This window comes from Pseudorca crassidens, chromosome 1 (assembly GCF_039906515.1).
Source record: "Pseudorca crassidens isolate mPseCra1 chromosome 1, mPseCra1.hap1, whole genome shotgun sequence".
NCBI classification, from domain to species: Eukaryota; Metazoa; Chordata; class Mammalia; order Artiodactyla; family Delphinidae; genus Pseudorca; species Pseudorca crassidens.
The window spans coordinates 67,329,796-67,348,281 of record NC_090296.1 but is presented as its reverse complement, the minus strand read 5'-3'; the positions used below and the strand labels follow the sequence as shown (position 1 = coordinate 67,348,281).

The 18,486-nt window shown below is 40.8% G+C and overlaps 1 protein-coding gene across 1 annotated transcript in view; it reads left to right on the top strand.

The window, feature by feature from the left end:
* The window catches only part of NUBPL (NUBP iron-sulfur cluster assembly factor, mitochondrial), a 333,446-nt gene that overhangs the window by 6,083 nt on the left and 308,877 nt on the right, over window positions 1-18,486 (top strand). The window lies entirely within an intron of this gene.

Genomic DNA, 18,486 nt, shown 5'->3' with positions numbered 1-18,486 from the left:
TTCAGTGTAGACATCCCTTCTTTAAAAAAAAAAATGTATTTCACACCTTTAAAACCCATCTAGCAGGGGACTTCCCTGATGGTCCAGTGGGTAAGACGCAGTGCTCCCAATGCAGGGGACCTGGGTTCGATCCCTGGTCAGGGAAGTAGACGCTGCATGCATGCCGCAACTAAAACATCCCACGTGCCACAACAAAGATCGCATGTGCCACAAAGAAAATCCCCAAGTGCAGCAACTAAGACCCAGCACAACGTAAAAAAAAAAAACAACCCATCTAGCCATTTAGCTGAATCAAGCTTACCAGGACTAGTGTACAAACTTTTCAAATTTTTGAAACATTGTAGTTGACATATGACTTACTTAAATTGCACCTAAAATACTTTTGCCAGTGCTTGTTAGAAATTCCTGTTTCCTAATAATGTCTAAAGAAGTCTGATGCTGCACCATCAGATTTAAACACCATCAGCTTCATCTGCTTTGACATCTTACTCTTTCCTTATTTGAAGACACAAAGGAAAACTACAGCTGTCTTTAGCTTTTTTTTTTTTTTTTTTTTTTTTTTTGCGGTACTCAGGCCTCTCACTGCTGTGGCCTCTCCCGTTGCGGAGCACAGGCTCCGGACGCGCATGCTCAGTGGCCATGGCTCATGGGCCCAGCAGCTCCGCGGCATGTGGGATCTTCCCGGGCCGGGGCACGAGCCCGTGTCCCCTGCATCGGCAGGCGGACTCTCAACCACTGCGCCACCAGGGAAGCCTCTGTCTTTAGCTTTTGGGACAATTTTCATATAGTCAATGCCATCCCTCCTCTACGTGAACTCTTACTGATAGCAGTGTAAGTGTATAGTACTTTCCTCACAAGACGTGTTGCTGTAAAATTCTTGCTTAAAGTAGCAGCAAGCACTTAGTGTAAATAGCGATCGTTTCAGTCTAAGTGACAGTAAGTCGCCCCAACTATGGAAACGCTGGGCTGTGGAATCATGCCTATTAGCTCATACTGGAGTGTGTCCTATGAGCGTCCCCCCTACTCCCTACAAAAGGCCAGGGCGGTGCTCCAGAGCTGCTCCTCAAAGAGCACCCACCAGCTGAGTCCAAGTTTTGTCACTCTAATTGTTAAAAAAAATAAAGTAAGGAGAAAAGGAAATTCCCCACTAAATTTCAATACTATGCATAAGCTTGATAGGGCAAGAGTGCAATAAACAACTATTTTAAAGTGAATCTTCTTTTCATCCACCTCTCATTTTTTCCTTGAATGAGGAAACACATTGGTCCAGCAAGGATAGTATCTGTGCCTTGAGGATAGCAATTATAGAATAGATCCATCTAAGATGTGGTATTCTGCATTTTGTTGCTTTGTTTAGAGAGGATAATACCAGTCTTCAAAGGAAGTAAGGTGATGACTGATTGCTTCAGTGTTTAAGAACATCTATGTTTTGAGATGGGTCTGTGGTCAAGTATGCTTTTGAGGTTTTCTGTATTTAGGAGATCCTGAGTTCTTGATTGCTGGCCAAATCTCAAGCAAGTAAAAATCAGTGCAGTCTGTAAATTTTTCTAAGTTTACCCAAAAAAATACTCTGTTCCTTCTGTGGCACATGCTTATGCTGCTGAAGGCTAAATCCTCAAAATAAAACCTAAGGGGGAGACTAATAATTCATTAAAGTATAATAAATCAGTGGTTTGCTACTAATTGCTATCCCGTAGAAGAATTGTTGGTAGTGGATAAATAATATATCCTAGGCAGATGAACTCAACCTAGTAGATAAAAGTTTGCTTTGGTCACAGTTGCCTATGAATATGGCAAAACAAACATAAAGCCTTAACTTAGAATTTCATTATGTTTTAGAGTCATCACTGCCTTAATGTTCAAACATCTATTTAAGTTCTCCTAGTAAGGAGAAATGCATGTTTGATTATGCCTTTTGTAAATATATACACAGTGATCTATGGCTTTAAAAAATTTTTGTGTTTCTGTGACAATGTTAATCCAGCCAATTGAGTTATTTACAGAAAATTGAGGATGCAGTAGTTCTTCATGTACAAGTAAGAACTGTTTCCCCCCCCAAAACCTTAGCTACCTGAATTGTTCTAAGGTTATTTGTAAGAGCTGAAACTCAGCGATTGAAGAGAAGTGAGAATTCTGAAAAAAAAAAAAAAAAAGTCACTTGGGGCTTCCCTAGTGGTCCAGTAGTTAAGACTCCACCTTCCACTGCAAGGGGCGTGGGTTCGATCTTTGGTCAGGGAAGTTCCACATGCTGGAAGGTGTGGCCAAAAACAAAAAAAAGACACTTGGCACATGCACTAAGACTGTGAGGAAAAAGGAAACATACATATGTAAATAAGAGTCTGAAATAAAAACTCCAAGGGCAAATGCTCCAACCATAATCATATATTTGATATTTTGTCATGGAGCCTCTTCTTACATAGGCAGAAACTGATGCCATGGTGTTAATCATGGGCTTAATCATGGGCTGTTGAAGCCCCTCCAATACAAAAATATGAGGCCTGGGAAAATGATAGTTCCCACCTAAGAGCTGAGTCCCTTCTTAACACAAATAGTTTGTACAACCAGGTAGGAAATGGAATTGAGTTTGGAACTTGATATTGACTGTTCTTTTGTTCAACTTGCTTTTTTAAATTCTTATTTTATTACTGTACCATTTGCTGGTGTGTTGCCTAGGTAACGTAACATAGCAAGTGCTTTTAACTGTAAGGCAATGATGCATATCTTTGGCAATCTGTAGGGTTTCCCCAGGGCAGGCTGATAAATTATGTTGATGTTTGGGTTATTTTTCAGTTCATAATGTTGTAATAACTTGGCAAAGCATTGCATAACCTTCTGAATATTTGTATACTTCTGTTAGCTGTTTTGTCAAGTCAGGCCAGCCTGTTGTAAGGGCCTTTTAAAATAATTTTGACACCTGCATCCTTTGTAGAAAAAAATTGTGAAAGATTTTGAAATGGGCAAAAGAGATTTCTAGATATCTTTTTAACAGAATTCTGGAACCTCTGGGATTTACCTGGTCCTATAGGGCTATACAGGGTTTGTCTTTGACTAGACTATCTTACAACTCTGTAGAGATAGAAGCTAACTCTTTGAACACTGATACTGTCTATAAAAATGTAAAATTTGATTATTACTCTGTGGGTATTGACCGGTTTTGCCAATTTTGCATCCATTTGTAAATTCATTTCAGCATTCCTTACCTGACTAAAAGTATATAGCACCTTGAGTAGTTCTCTCTCTCTCTCTCTCTCTAATAAACTTTAAGTTTTAGAATAGATGTAGATTTACAGAAAAGTTGCAAAGATACCAGAGAGTTCCCATATACCCCTCACCCAGTTTCTTCTGTTATTAATATCTCAAATTACTATGGTATGTTTGTCACAACTAAGAAACCAGCACTGGTATATTAATTAAACTCCATACTTTATTCAGATTTATTAGGTTTTCTCTAAATCCTTTTTCTGTATCCCACCCAGGATACCACATTACATTTAGCTGACAAGATTCCTTAGTTCATGACAGTTTCTCACACTTTCCTTGTTTTTGATGACCTTGACAGTTTTGGGTAGTACTGGTCAGGTATATTGTAGGATGCCCCTCTATTGGGATTTGATGTTTTTCTCATGATTAGAGCAGGGTTATGGGTTTTTGAGGATGACCATAGAGATGAAGTGCCCTTCTGATTACATCATATCAATGGTACATTCTGTCAACAGGTCTTATTGATGGTGATGTTGACCTTAATTACCTGACTAGGGTAGTGTGTTTGCCAGGTTTCTCCACTGTAAACTTACACACAGACCCACTTCCATGATTTAGTCTTTGGAAGCAGATCACTAAACACAGCCCATACTCAAGGGGTAGGAAGTTACGATCTACCTCCTTGGCTAGGGAGTATCTGCATAAATTATTTAGAATTCTTTATTTGAGGAGATTTGAGTTCTTTTTTGAACTGGCTGTAATATATTACTGGTTTCTTCCTTGCTGAGTTAAGTATGAATGAAATAAAAATCTTTGACACATGTTGATTTTATGTTTGTATGAGAATTGTGATTTTATTCTTTTTAAAAAATTATTCTCATATCGTTCTACCAAGAAATGTGGGAATTATTTTTTATATAGTTCTTTGAAATCCATGGATAAGTGCCATAAACAAATACACTATTTGGAAAAGAAGATATTGAAGATTATTTATAGTCAGAGAAAAAATAAGTTATTTTATCACACTGACTGTATCAGTCAGGGTCCTATCAGCAAATAACACACTCTAAATAGGATAACCTGGGAAAGTTTTATTGACAAAGGCACTATTTACAAAGGTGTGGGTGTAGGGGCACCACAGTTGGTAGTGTAGTAACAGCTGAGATGTTACCGTTCCCTTGGGCATGGTAACAGGTGAGATGTTACCATTCCCTTGGCCTGAAGCGAGAAAAGGAGAGAGTCTGGAATCCAGGGGTAGAGACTTACATAGACCCTTAAGAGAAGGAATGAGCCTTCTGCTAAGAAGCATAACGAAATTTAGGTGGCCCTTTAGGAAGGGAGCTAGGGAAATAAATACCTGACTGCATTTTCTACCTTCCTTCCACTTCCTGCCAGAGCTCCCCATTGCAAAAAACAGCCAATAGCTAGGAAGCCTGGGGACCTGTTGATGTCCCAGCCTCCAGGGCAGAAAGCAGGGTGGAGAATGCTTGCGTGTAGATCAGGAAGGCCAGCAAAAGATATCTGGCACATTGACTGAAGAGGTTGTAAAGGCCACATTGAGGTTTCTTTTGTCATCTTTTTGTGGGAAGGTAACAGCTGAGAAGACAAAGAGAGACATAGCTGCTGTTAACATTTTTAGCGCAACTATTTAATTTCTCCAAGAGTTTACAGAGGTGAAGTTTGACTTAGTGAGTTATCAGTGTAAGATGAGTCAAGGTCCTTGACCCCTCCCCATCTTTTTTTCCAGCCATTGGAAATATGGCAAGACATCAGAGGAGAATGGTTGCTGCGATCCTAGCCTTGGTGAAAATGTCTCCTACGCAGCCCAGCTTGCATGGCAGGAAGGTGTCTACGAAAAATTAATCAGTCGATCTAAGACAGAAATTGAAAATTTTATTTGAGCCAAATTCAAGGATTGTAATCCAGGAAGAGCATCTCAGAAAGCTCTGAGAACTGTTCCACCCATTAGAAGTCAAGGCACAGTTACATAAGTTTTTCGAAACAGAAAGCTGTACATTAAATGATGCATTATTGACAGTTTATACAATCCAGATCTAAGCATCATCTAGCGGCCCCTTACAAGATGGAGAAAGAATGTCACCTTTTAAGGAGTTGTCTTGTTGATGCTAGGAGAGTGTTGCTTTTTACGGTTGAGCAGGTATTTCTGCAGGTGGGGGAGGTTTGGTTGATGCATAATGCAGATACACAATGGACAGTAGCAGAGGAGAGAGGAGGTCAAAGGGCAAAGAATTTTTTTTTTTTTTTTTTTTTTCGGTACGTAGGCCTCTCACTGTTGTGGCCTCTCCCGTTGCAGAGCACAGGCTCCGGACGCGCAGGCTCAGCGGCCATGGCTCACGGGCCCAGCAGCTCCGCGGCATGTGGGATCTTCCCGGGCTGGGGCACGAACCTGTGTTCCCTGCATCAGCAGGCGGACTCTCAACCACTGTGCCACCAGGGAAGCCCGCAAAGAAAAATTTTTATGTTTAAATTTTTATTATCTTGTCATAAAATATGAATTTTATTTCACAAAGGGATGGAGCCACTGCCTTCAAGGGCTCTTGCAGACTTAACTAAGAGGCACGTTAGAGGGAGCCACTATGGCCCTAAGCCCTTAGAGCTCTCTTTGTGCTGTGGGGGAAGAAAATTGGAATCAGATTTGACTTGATACAGAAAAAATAATGAACGATTTTTATTGTCTTTGAGTGTTGTAACTAAGTAAAGCTCATACTGACTCCAGCAGGAAGTAAATAATAGAATTTCAATAATGAATTGTTCATATACATCTAATTCTTCAGTTGCGTTTGCTTGAGATAAAAAAGGGAAAGCAGTATTTATCAGATGGCAGCTCCCTGATTGTTTGCTCCTTTTGGCAAGTGAAGCAAAAGAAATACTGTAGATTCTCAGCATGCGTGAGGAAGGACAATCTAAAGATCCCCACAAGTAGAGAAAATTCCAACTTCAGAATTAATTAATAACTGCATCCACATATTTATCCAATTGTTTATTAACGTTTATTTATCATGCCAGACACCAAGCTAGGTGTTGGAAATATATGAGGAATAAGATGCTGTTCTTATTCTCAGGGGGCTCAGAATTTAGGGAAGAAACAAGGAAAACAATTTAATTAGAAAACGATTTCTCTTTCCACCATTGTGTTCTTTCCCTCCCAATGTTGTTGAACGAACCCAAGTCCATGTGCCTGATGCACAGTGAGGCCAAACAAATGGAAACTTCAGAGTGTGGAGCAGAGAAAGATTTATTTCAAAGCCAAGCAAGGAGAACAGGAAGCTCACGCTAAAAACCCCCAAAACTGCCGGATGGTTTTTAAAGGCAACATTGAGGGGAGGGGGAGGGAGAGGCTACAGGGTGTGTGACTTTCTTCTGATTGGTTGGTGGTGAGGTGATAGGGTGGTGCTCGAGGAATCTCAATCATCAATCTTCTTGTTCTAAACAGTCTGCAGTCTCAGCATGTAGTCACTATCCTCCACGTGGGTGGGAGTCTTAGTTCCTGCAGGACAACTCAAAGATATGCATCAGATGCTTATACATACCCCTTGAGGAGTAACTAGGACTCTGTTATGTGGCTGAACCATTGTTTCTTGACTACTTTCCTGCATTCACTCACTTCCCTAATTAGTAACTGTTTGAATCTGCTCTTTGGAACTCAGGGAAAGCCTAGGAGACTAAAATTTTTTCTACAAAAAAAGAAATAGGGGTGCGGGTGCTGAGGGGATTTTGTATCTGGGAGGACCTTGCAGGGTCCTGCTGGGTTTCACCAGTAAAAGAAGGACAGGACTTGGAAGGGGAGCCACCTGCTGTAAAGCCTGAACTAAACTGGGGTGACTGGGCTTAACTGCAGGGAAGATATGGTCTGCAGTTTAAACAATCTGGCATAAACCGGATTTTCAGGGCCATACCACATCTAGGCAAATTTTGTTTTTTGGCAAATTTTTTTTTGGTCACCAACTCTCTCTTTGGAATAACTCTCCGTCTCCTTTCTCTTTTATAGCAATTCCCTGTATGTATTATGCTGCCTTTAGCATCTCCAAAATTTGCTCCAGGCTTGACCTACAACTCAGAAGATTCCCTTCCTCTAGGCCACAATCAAAAATCTAATATTCTAAGTACTGTGTTTAGTTGCACTCTGCTGGCGTGAAGCTGATTAAAGTAATTCCCATTAACTTGTGAATGAAACATAACCTTCTTAAAAGGTATATTTGCATTTTAATAGCAGTCCCTTCACACAAATTCATCTCTAATTGGTGGAATGTGTGAGAGTTCCTTTCTGTGGGAAGAAGAAGGAGGGGGAATAACGCCTTAATTTTCTAAGTTTAAGAGAGTTGCTACTCTTAAAGCCTCTGGATTCTCGCCTCCCTGTCACGTCTCAGCACAATGCAGTTTTGCTTCTCTTTCTGAAGCTAATCATTCCGGAAAGCTTTTTTAGGTTAAAGTGAATGGACCCCGTCATCTTTTGAATAACATTTCTATTTGGGGAAATTCCCACATTTTGAGTATACTTTTCCCTTCCATGTAGAAATCGGAATGCAGCTCCCTAGCCTCATTTGCAGCTAGGATGCAGGCATGCCAATTGGATAGCTGAATGCAAGATTAAGCTGGGAAGTGAGCAATGTGAATAAACAGACTCTGCATGGGACCTCCATTTTCCTGACTTCGGAGTTGGTAGGGCTTTCAAGCATAGGAGGTTCAAGATCGGATGCAGAAGTGGCATTGGTGACAGTAGCAGTTGCAGTAAAACTAAGTTGCTGGTATTTGGGGCCCAATGACAGCAGCAGCAGTAATTGGTACCATTGACTGATATAGACAGATTCCTGACCTGGATAGTTTTATGGCCTGCGTCAGGCGTCAGGCACTGTCCCTGGAAGCTTAGCCTTGAACGTTTCTCCAGACATCCCAATAATTTTGTGAACTATTTAATATCTTCTTATAAACCAGTTTTGGGTTAAACCAGCCAGAATGAAATCTACTGTTCGCATTCAAGAACACTAACTGATACAAGTCTCCTTAATTTCCCCCTCTCCCTTGAACCCTCAACCAACAGAATTTATAGGACAAGACTTTCCACTTTTCTCCATTCTCCTCTTCTTTCTTTGTTCTGGCCCCATCATCTGTTACCCGGATTACTGCAACTTTGTCCCATTTGATCACTCACCTCTAGTTTGACTTGTCAGATTGGTCTTTCTAAAATGCAAATCTAGGTACTTCCTGGGGCCGTAGTGGTTAAGAATCCGCCTGCCAATGCAGGGGACATGGGTTCGAGCCCTGGTCAGGGAAGATCCCACATGCCACGGAGCAACTATGCCCGTGCGCCACAACTACTGAGCCTGCGTTCTAGACCCTGCGTGCCACAACTACTGAGACCACATGCCACAACTACTGAAGCCTGTGTACCTAGAGCCCGTGCTCTGCAACGAGAAGCCACCGCAGTGAGAAGCCCATGCACCGCAACAAAGAGTAGCCCCCACTCACTGCAACTAGAGAAAAGCCCTTGTGCAGCAACGAAGACCCAATGCAGCCAAAAATCAATCAACCAATAAATAAATTTATTAAAAAAAATAAAATGCAAACCCTAATTCTACCACTCTTTGGCTAAAGACCCTTCAGTGGCTCCCTATTGCCCTCGTGATAAAGTCTAGGATCAAGTCCAAACTCCTTAGCAGGGGCTTTTGGGATCTAGGCCTTGTTGACCTTTCCAGCTCATCTTGGCCATACCTGCTTCTCACATCTATTCTCCAATCATACTCTTGCTCTGGATCAGCAGCAATGGATCCCCTAGGATCCTATTGGAAATGTGGAATCTCAGCCTCCTGCAGATTTCCTGCATTAGAATCAGCATTTCAGCAAGATCACTAGGTGATGCTCATGAGTGTTCAAGTTTGGGTAGTGCTGCTTTATAGCACTGTGCTCATTTCCTCTGGGGCTTTTACACATTCTGCTTCCTCTGTCTTATTGTCCTTCTCCTGCTTTAGATGTTTAACACCGTTCTGCAGCACTCAACAGGGAAAACTTCTCTGACTGGTGAAACCTGGGTTGGAGGCTTTTGTCTGTTACTCCAAACATGGCACTTACTCCTTTGTACTGCAATGACTCTTTACTCCTTTTTCTTTCCCATTAAACATTGGTCTTCTATTCTGGTTGTATTTTACAGTCAAACTGAGAACCTAAAAAAAAAAAAAAGAAAATACAGATTCCTGGGTCGTGCCCCTAGAGATTTTGGTTTTAACTGGTTTGAGTAAGGCCTAGACACTGGTAATTTTAAAAAGTGTCCCAGATAATTATAATGTGGAGCCAATTCAGAACCACCACACTAGGCTTTAAGCTCTGTGAAGACAGGGATTGTGTCTTATTCACTGTTGTATTCCCAGAGCCTACCACAGTGCCAGATACATAAACCATACTTGTGAATAATTGTTGCCCCTATTTTCTCAGGCTATATGGAATCAGCTTTGTGTTGCAAATACCATCCTACCTTATACCAAACCCCTCTCAGATATGTTAGCAGCTGGGCAGCCCATTCATCTCAATAAACCAAGGAGCCATTTCTTTCTTTCTTTCTTCCTTTCTTCCCTTCTTTCTTTCTTTCTTTCTTTCTTTCTCTTTTCTTTCTTTCTTTCTTTCTTTCTTTCTTTCTTTCTTTCTTTCTTTCTTTCTTTCTTTCTTTCTTTCTTTCTTTCTTTCTTCTCTCTCTCTTTCTTTCTTTCTTTCTTTCCTTCCTTTCCTTCCTTCCTTCCTTCCTCCTCCCTCCCTCCTTCCTTCCTTTCTTTTGTTCTTTCTTTTAAAATTTTAATAGAGTTTCTTATTTCTTTATTCAAAGCATAGTTAACTTACAATGTTGTGTAAGTTTAAACTATACTGCAAAGTGATTCAGTTTTATATATATATCAAGGAGCCACTTCTTTTTTTTAACATCTTTATGGGAGTATATTTGCTTTACAATGGTGTGTTAGTTTCTGCTGTATAACAAAGTGAATCAGCTATACATATACATATATCCCTATATGTCTTCCCTCTTGCGTCTCCCTCCCTCCCACCCTCCCTATCACACCCCTCTAGGTGGTCACAAAGCACCCAGCTGATCTCCCTGTGCTATGCGGCTGCTTCCCACTAGCTATCAGTTTTACATTTGGTAGTGTACACATGTCCATGCCACTCCCTCACTTTATCCCAGCTTACCCTTCCCCCACCCAGTATCCTCAAGTCCATTCTCTACGTCTATGTATTTATTCCTGTCCTGCAACTAGGTTCTTAAGAACCTTTTTTTTTTTTTTTAGATTCCATATATATGTGTTAGCATACGATATTTGTTTTTCTCTTTCTCACCTACTTCACTTTGTATGACAGACTCTACGACCATCTACCTCACTACAAATAACTCAATTTCATTTCTTTTATGGCTGAGTAATATTCCATTCTATATATGTGTCACATCTTTATCCATTCATCTGTCGATGGACACTTAGGTTGCTTCCATTTCCTGGCAATTGTAAATAGAGCTGCAATGAATATTGTGGTACCTGACTCTTTTTGAATTATGGTTTTCTCAGGGTATATGCCCAGTAGTGGGATTGCTGGGTTGTAGGGTAGTACTATTTTTAGTTTTTTAAGACATCTCCATACTTTTCTCCATAGTGGCTGTATCAATTTACATTCCCACCAACAGTGCAAGAGGGTTTCCTTTTCTCCACACCCTCTCCAGCATTTGTTGTTTGTAGATTTTTTGATGAAGGCCATTCTGACTTGTGTGAGGTGATATCTCATTGTAGTTTTGATTTGCATTTCTCTAATGATTAATAATGTTGAACATTCTTTCTTGTGTTTTTTGGAAATCTGTATATCTTCTTTGGAGAAATGTCTGTTTAGGTCTTCTGCCCATTTTTGGATTGGGTTGTTCATTTTTTTTGATATTGAGCTGCATGGGCTGCTTGTAAATTTTGGAGATTAGTCCTTTGTCAGTTGCTTCATTTGCAAATATTTTCTCCCATTCTGAGGGTTGTCTTTTCTTTTTGTGTATGGTTTACTTTGCTGTGCAAAAGCTTTTAAGTTTCATTAGCTTCCATTTGTTTATTTTTGTTTTTATTTCCATTTTTCTAGGAGGTGGGTCAAAAAGGATCTTGCTGTGACTTATGTCAAAGAGTGTTCTGCCTATGTTTTCCTCCAAGAGTTTGATAGTGTCTGGCCTTACTTTAGGTCTTTAATCCATTTTGAGTTTACTTTTGTGTATGGTGTTAGGGAGTGATCTAATCTCATACTTTTACATGTACCTGTCCAGTGTTCCCAGCACCACTTATTGAAGAGGCTGTCTTTTCTCCATTGTATATTCTTGCCTCCTTTATCAAAATTAAGGTGACCATATATGCATGGGTTTATCTCTGGGCTTTCTATCCTGTTCCACTAATCTATATTTCTGTTTCTGTGCCAGTACCATACTGCCTGGATTATTGTAGCTTTGTAGTATAGTCCGAAGTCAGGGAGCCTGATTCCTCCAGCTCCATTTTTCTTTCTAAAGATTGCTTTCACTATTCGGGGACTTTTGCGTTTCCATACAAATTGTGAATTTTTTTGTTCTTGTTCTGTGAAAAATGCCAGTGGTAGTTTGATAGGATTCAGTTGAATATGTAGATTGCTTTGGGGAGTATAGTCATTTTCACAATGTTGATTCTTCCAATCAAAGAACATGGTATATCTCTCCATCTATTTGTATCATCTTTAATTTCTTTCATCAGTGTCTTATAGTTTTCTACATACAGGTCTTTTGTATCCTTAGGTAGGTTTATTCCTAGGTATTTTATTCTTTTTGTTGCAGTGGTAAGTGGGAGTGTTTCCTTAATTTCACTTTCAGATTTTTCATCATTAGTGTATAGGAATGCAAGAGATTTCTGTGCATTAATTTTGTATCCTGCTACTTTACCAAATTCATTGATTAGCTCTAGTACTTTTCTGGTAGCATCTTTAGGATTCTCTATGTATAGTATCATGTCATCTGCAAACAGTGACAGTTTTACTTCTTCTTTTCCGATTTGGATTCCTTTTATTTCTTTTTCTTCTCTGATTGCTGTGGCTAAAACTTCCAAAACTGTGTTGAATAATAGTGGTGAGAGTGGGCAACCTTGTCTTATTCCTGATCTTAGTGGAAATGGTTTCAGTTTTTCACCACTAAGGACGACGTTGGCTGTGGGTTTGTCATATATGGCCTTATTATGTTGAGGTAAATTCTCTTTATGCCTACTTTCTGGAGGGTTTTTTATCATAGATGGGTGTTGAATTTTGTCAAAAACTTTCTCTGCATCTATTGACATGATCATATGGTTTTACTCCTTCGATTTGTTAATATGGTTTATCACATTGATTGATTTCCGTATATTGAAGAATCCTTGCATTCCTGGAATAAACCCCAGTTGATCATGGTGTATGATCCTTTCAATGTGTTGTTGGATTCTGTTTGTTAGTATTTTGTTGAGGATTTTTGCATCTATGTTCATCAGTGATATTGGCCTGTAGTTTTCTTTCTTTGTTACAATCTTGTCTGGTTTTGGTATCAGGGTGATGGTGGCCTTGTAGAATGAGTTTGGGAGTGTTCCTCCCTCTGCTATATTTTGGAAGAGTTTGAGAAGGATAGGTGTTAGCTCTTCTCTAAAAGTTTGATAGAAGTCGCCTGTGAAGCCTGGGCTTTTGTTTGTTGGAAGATTTTTAATCACAGTTTCAATTTCAGTGCTTGTGATTGGTCTGTTCATATTTTCTAAATCTCTCATGATCTTTTGTATTTCTGCAGTGTCTGTTGTTACTTCTTTTTCATTTCTAATTCTATTGATTTGAGTCTTCTCCCTTTTTTTCTTGATGAGTCTGGCTAATGGTTTATCAATTTTGTTTATCTTCTCAAAGAACCACCTTTTAGTTTTATTGATCTTTGCTATCGTTTCCTTCATTTCTTTTTCATTTATTTCTGATCTGATTTTTATGATTTCTTTCCTTTTGCTAACTTTGGGGTTTTTTTGTTCTTCTTTCTCTAATTGCTTTAGGTGCAAGGTTAGGTTGTTTATTCGAGATGTTTCCTGTTTCTTAAGGTAAGATTGTATTGCTATAAACTTCCCTCTTAGAACTGCTTTTACTGCATCCCATATGTTTTGTGTCATCGTGTCTCCACTGTCATTTGTTTCTAGGTATTTTTTTATTTCCTCTTTGATTTCTTCAGTGATCACTTCGTTATTAAGTAGAGTATTGTTTAGCCTCCATGTGTTTGTATTTTTCACAGATCTTTCCCTGTAATTGATATCTAGTCTCATAGCGTTGTGGTTGGAAAAGATACTTGATACAATTTCAATTTTCTTAAATTTACCAAGGCTTGATTTGTGACTCAAGACATGATCTATCCTGGAGAATGTTCCATGAGCACTTGAGAAAAATGTGTATTCTGTTGCTTTTGGATGGAATGTCCTATAAATATCAGTTAAGCCCATCTTGTTTAATGTATCATTTATTTTTATTTATTTTTGTAAACAGTTACTTATTTTCTTAAATTTTATTTATTTATTTTTGGCTGTGTTGGGTCTTCGTTTCTGTGTGAGGGCTTTCTCTAGTTGTGGCAAGCGTGGACCACACTTAATCGCGGTGCGCGGGCCTCTCACTATCGTGGCCTCTCTTGTTGCGGAGCACAGGCTCCAGACACGCAGGCTCAGTAGTTGTGGCTCATGGGCTTAGTTGCCCCGCGGCATGTGGGATCCTCCTAGACCACGACTTGAACCTGTGTCCCCTGCATTAGCAGGCAGATTCTCAACCACTACACCACCAGGGAAGCCCTAATGTATCATTTAAAGCTTGTGTGTCCTTATTTATTTTCATTTTGGATGATCTGTCCATTGGTGAAAGTGGGGTGTTAAAGTCTCCTACTATGAATGTGTTACTGTCGATTTCCCCTTTTATAGCTGTTAGTATTTGCCTTATGTATTGAGGTACTCCTATGTTGGGTACATAAATATTTATAATTATTATATCTTCTTCTTGGATTGATCCCTTGATCATTATGTAGTGTCCTTCTTTGTCTCTTCTAATAGTCTTTATTTTAAAGTCTGTTTTGTCTGATATGAGAATTGCTACTCTAGCTTTCCTTTGTTTTCCATTTGCATGGAATATCTTTTTCCATCCCCTTACTTTCAGTCTGTATGTGTCTCTATGTCTGAAGTGGGTCTCTTGTAGACAGCATATATATGGGTCTTGTTTTTGTATCCATTCAGCCAGTCTGTGTCTTTTGGTGGGAGCATTTTATCCATTTACATTTAAGGTAATTATCAATATGTATGTTCCTATTCCCATTTTCTTTATTGTTTTGGGTTCGTTATTGTAGGTCTTTTCCTTCTCTTGTGTTTCTTGCCTAGAGAAGTTCCTTTAGTATTTGTTGTAAAGCTGGTTTGGTGGTGCTGAACTCTCTCAGCTTTTGCTTGTCTGTAAAGGTTTTAATTTCTCCATCAAATCTGATGAGATCCTTGCTGGGTAGAGTAATCTTGGTTGCAGGTTTTTCTCCTTCATCACTTTAAATATGTCCTGCCACTCCCTTCTGGCTTGCAGAGTTTCTGCTGAAAGATCAGCTGTTAACCTTATGGGGATTCCCTTGTGTGTTATCTGTTGTTTTTCCCTTGCTGCTTTTAATATGTTTTCTTTGTATTTAATTTTTGACAGTTTGATTAATATGTGTCTTGGTGTATTTCTCCTTGGATTTATCCTGTATGGGACTCTTGGTGCTTCCTGGACTTGATTAACTATTTCCTTTCCCATATTAGGGAAGTTTTCAACTATAATCTCTTCAAATATTTTCTCAGTCCCTTTCTTTTTCTCTTCTTCTTCTGGGACCCCTATAATTCGAATGTTGGTGCATTTAATGTTGTCCCAGAGGTCTCTGAGACTGTCCTCAGTTCTTTTCATTCTTTTTTCTTTATTCTGCTCTGCAGTAGTTATTTCCACTATTTTAGCTTCCAGGTCACTTATCCGTTCTTCTGCCTCAGTTAGAGTATTTTTAATTTCATTTATTGTGCTGTTCATCATTGCTTGTTTCATCTTTAGTGCTTCTATGTCCTTGTTAAATGTTTCTTGCATTTTCTCTATTCTATTTCCAAGATTTTGGATCATCTTTACTATCATTATTCTGAATTCTTTTTCAGGTAGACTGCCTATTTCCTCTTCATTTGTTTGGTCTGGTGGGTTTTTACTTTGCTCCTTCATCTGCTGTGTGTTTCTCTGTCTCCTCATTTTGTTTACCTTACTGTGTTTGTGGTCTCCTTTTCGCAGGCTGCAGGTTCGTAGTTTCTATTGTTTTTGGTGTCTGCCCCCAGTGGTTAAGTTTGGTTCAGTGGTTTGTGTAGGCTTCCTGATGGAGGGGACTAGTACCTGTGTTTTGGTGGATGAGGCTGGATCTTTTCTTTCTGATGTGCAGATCCACGTCTGGTGGTGTGTTTTGGGGTGTCTGTGACCTTATTATGATCTTAGGCAGCCTCTCTGCTAATGGGTGGGGCTGTATTCCTGTCTTGCTAGTTGTTTGGCATAGGGTGTCCAGCACTGGAGCTTGCTGGTCGTTGAGTGGAGCTGGGTCTTGGCATTGAGATGGAGATCTCTGGGAGCTTTTCGCTGTTTGATATTACGTTGAGCTGGGAGGTCTCTGGTGGACCAGTGTCCTGAACGTGGCTCTCCCACCTCAGAGGCACAGGCCTAATGCCCAGTCAGAGAACCAATACCCTGTCATCCACACGGAAAAAGAGAGAAAGGGAAAAATATATATTAATCGTTGCTCCCAACGTCCACCACCTCAATTTGGGATGATTCATTGTCTATTCAGGTATTCCACAGATGCAGGGTACATCAAGTTGACTGTGAAGATTTAATCCACTGCTCCTGAGGCTGCTGGGAGAGATTTCCCTTTCTCTTCTTTGTTCACAGAGCTCCTGGGGTTCAGCTTTGGATTTGGCCCTGCCTCTGCGTGTAGGTCGCCGGAAGGCATCTGTTCTTCGTTCAGACAGGACGGGGTTAAAGTTGCAGCTGATTTGGGGGCCCTGGCTCACTCACGCCAGGGGGAGGGAGGGGTATGGAGCGTGGGGCGAGCCTGCGGCGGCAGAGGCTGTCCTGATGTTGCACCAGCCTGAGGTGCTCCGTGTGTTCTCCTGGGGAAGTTGTCCCTGGATCACGGGACCCTGGCAGTGGCGGGCTGCACAGGCTCCCCGGAAGGGGGGTGTGGACAGTGACCTGTGCTCGCACACGGGATTCTTGGTGGCGGCAGCAGCAACCTTAGCGTCTCATGCCAGTCTCTGAGGTCTGCGCTGATAGCCACGGCTCGCGCCCGTCTCTGGAGCTCCTTTAAGCAGCACTCTTAATCCCCTCTCCCTGCGCACCAGGAAACAAAGAGGCAAGAAAAAGTCTCTTGCCTCTTCGGCAGCTCCAGACCTTTTCCTGGACTCCCTCCCGGCTAGCTGTGGCTCACTATCCTCTTCAGGCTGTGTTCACGCCGCCAACCCCAGTCCTCTCCCGGCGCTCCGACCGAAGCCCGAGCCTCAACTCCCAGCCCCGCCCGCGTCGGCGGGTGAGCAGACAAGCCTCTCGCGCTGGTGAGTGCCGGTCGGCCCTGATCCTCTGTGCGGGAATCTCTCCGCTTTGCCCTCCGCAGCCCTGTTGCTGTGCTCTCCTCCGCGGCTCCGAAGCTTACCCCCTCCGCCACCCGCAGTCTTCGCCCGCGAAGGGGCTTCTGTTGTGTGGAAACCTTTCCTCCTTCACAGCTCCCTCCCACTGGTGCAGGTCCCGTCCCTATTCTTTTGTCTCTGTTTTTTCTTTTTTCTTTTGCCCTACCCAGGTATGTGGGGAGTTTCTTGACTTTTGGGAGGTCTGAGGTCTTCTGCCAGTGTTCAGTAGGTGTAGGAGTTGTTCCACGTGTAGATGTATTTCTGGTGTATCTGTGGGGAGGAAGGTGATCTCCACGTCTTACGCTTCCGCCATCTTGAAGCTCCTCCAGGAGCCATTTCTTGAGGAGAGAACATAAGCTAGCGTTTGAACCCTATCTCTAATCATCCCTGTATTCTGTTCTTGAGCCAGTTTGAGGCAAATATAATGAAGCAGGTTCATATAATTTGATGCTAATAGGCACACTGTTTTAATACACTGTCTCCACACACAATTTACACAAAGGAAAGCCACTAATTCTTTGTTTATAAACCTCTTGGGTCCGGAGAATTCACAGTAGTGAGGATGTTGATGAGATCAACACAACCATAACAAGCAGGTTTTCTAAAAGTTGACCATAGTTTTAAGGGAAATTAAAAAATACATTTGGGGAGAATTTTCTCAAGTTTACACCGTACTTTTTAAAATTGAAGTGACTTCTTAAAAAACCGTCCTCATAATATCTTATACTTATGTAGTGTTTTATATTTTAGAAGTAATTTCATATACATAATCTCATTCCGAGCTGTCCCATATTATAGATGAGGAAGGTAAGGCCCAGAAAGTGTGGATAACCTGCCCCAAATAAAACACCAAGCTAGAGGCAAAGCCAGACCACCACCCAAATCTCCTGGTTACAAGTTCAATGCTTTTTCTTTTTTTACATTGTATGTGGATCCTGACATTTTCTAGGAACTTCTTTTTGATTTTTGCTGTCAATATAGTGAATTCTGATGAAATAAACGGACTGTGTATATTTGGGCTGGAAGCCCTGCCTCACAGCCTCCTAACAGTGACATCAGGCAGTGGGTAGGGTGATTAAGAGCATGGTTTGATTCTAGCACCAGACTGCCTGGACTTGCAATACTGGCTCTTCCACTTGCTTACTGTGCGGCCTTGGGCAAGTGCTTCACAGCCTGTAAAAGAGTGATAACAATGTGACCTACTTCATAGAATTGCTGTGGGATTAAGTGAGTTACTATTTGTAAAGCATTTTGAACCATGCCTGGGCACAAGGTAAGTGTGATGTAAATCTTTTTAAAATAAAAATCTGGTTCAATCCTATTATTTTATACCCAAAGTCCTTTTTCAAATCACATATTGTCATGACCCATATTCAATTTTCATTAAGTATATTTTACTGGATATCACTTACATGTAGTACTATAGAAAAGAAATAGTGTGATTGATAGGCTTCTCTCTGTCCTTGAGGAGTTTACAGTCTGTAGAGAGATGGAACAAAGTACATAAAAGAGCCCGGAAAGAGCACTCCCTTGTTTGTTACTGTAGCAAATATGAGGAGGGAGACCAAAGGCTCTGTGGCTGTTAGGTTTCCAAAGTAGGATTCTTGTTTCA